The following is a 1456-nucleotide window of genomic DNA, read 5'->3' on the forward strand; positions in this document are numbered from 1 at the left end:
AATGAGTTCTAAAGGGAAGAAGCCATCAATTTTAATATTTGGTGTCTATATAATTTTCATAAGGTGGGTCATTAAATACTATTTTGCTCCTTTTCTGTATATATATATATATATATATATATATATATTTATTTATATTCCATTTTAAAATTTGAAGTGCTATCCCACCAGTCACATAACAAATATAACAGATATAACTGGAGATTTGTCTACAAAACAGAGCATACTGGTGAGCTGAAAATTTATCTGGGCATTTGATCCAATAATGAAAGGCAGCCTGAATTGTTCAAACTAAAGCATTTTTCCCAAATTCTTATTTTTTGTGATTCATAGACAAAGTGAAGTTAACTCAGTGTTCAACATTAAGTATAAAGTTGTGTTCAGGAAGGTAGAATTCCTTTTTTAAAAAAACTGTACTCGTCTAAAAGCATCAAAAAACATATCTGTTATTTAACATGAAGTAAGTTTACAGGATTATTTTTAAAACATAAACTTAAATAATTCTACATTATACTATACGTTATACTGTCCCATATTTTTAATGCTCTATCAAAACTTGATAGTGAATATGACATTGCATTCAGAATCATCTATACCTAAACAAAAAGAGAATTCTTTTTATTCATCTATTTGCTCAGAATCTATTTTATGCCCAGTATCCCATAGAATACATGGAAGGAGCACATTATTGGAACCAGTAAGTGTGGGTGTCCCTATTCTTACACATGGACTGAGAGAAGAGCCAGGGGCAGGAAGCACATTAACAAAAAACAACCAAGTTAAAAACATCTTACATGTAAAGTGAATAATTAGTGGGGACTACAGTTCCTGACAAACATGATACTTTAGATATGTCATGCTTTCCGGGACATTACCTGAATTATTATTTTTCCCCACTCCATCACCACCAGTTTATGTTTCAATCTATTCAGGCAGTACATCCATAGAAACACCTCATCCACATTATAACAGAGTGCAATGAGGAAGAATACTTTCTTTATAGACACTATATTTTACAAGTTTGTTGGGCAACAATTGTCTGAACAATCATATTTAAATCCAGTGAAAAAGAATAAATATTAATAGTGAAAGTTTCTTTCATTCTATTCATTTTGCAACAATAGAAAGATAAAGGGGAAATAGTTTACTTTATCCAAAATATTAAACACTAAATAAGTCAGTTTGCCTAATAAATAATGTTCTATTTTTATTAAACCTGTTATTTCTTACCTACTCTTAAACTAGATATATACGAGTATAAAGCTAATTTAGTGTAAAATCCACTAATGTGCTAAATGTTAGCAAGATGATTTTTTAAATTAGGACATAAATAGTTGAAGATCAAAAAGAATGAAACAGTGATTGCAGTATCTTGATTTAGGCACGTTCACGCACAAATTTTCCCCTTTTCAAGGAAGGAACAAAATTATGAAATGCAGAAGACAATTCTTTATGC

Source organism: Rhinolophus hipposideros (genome assembly GCF_964194185.1).
Source record: "Rhinolophus hipposideros genome assembly, chromosome: 12".
NCBI lineage: Eukaryota > Metazoa > Chordata > Mammalia > Chiroptera > Rhinolophidae > Rhinolophus > Rhinolophus hipposideros.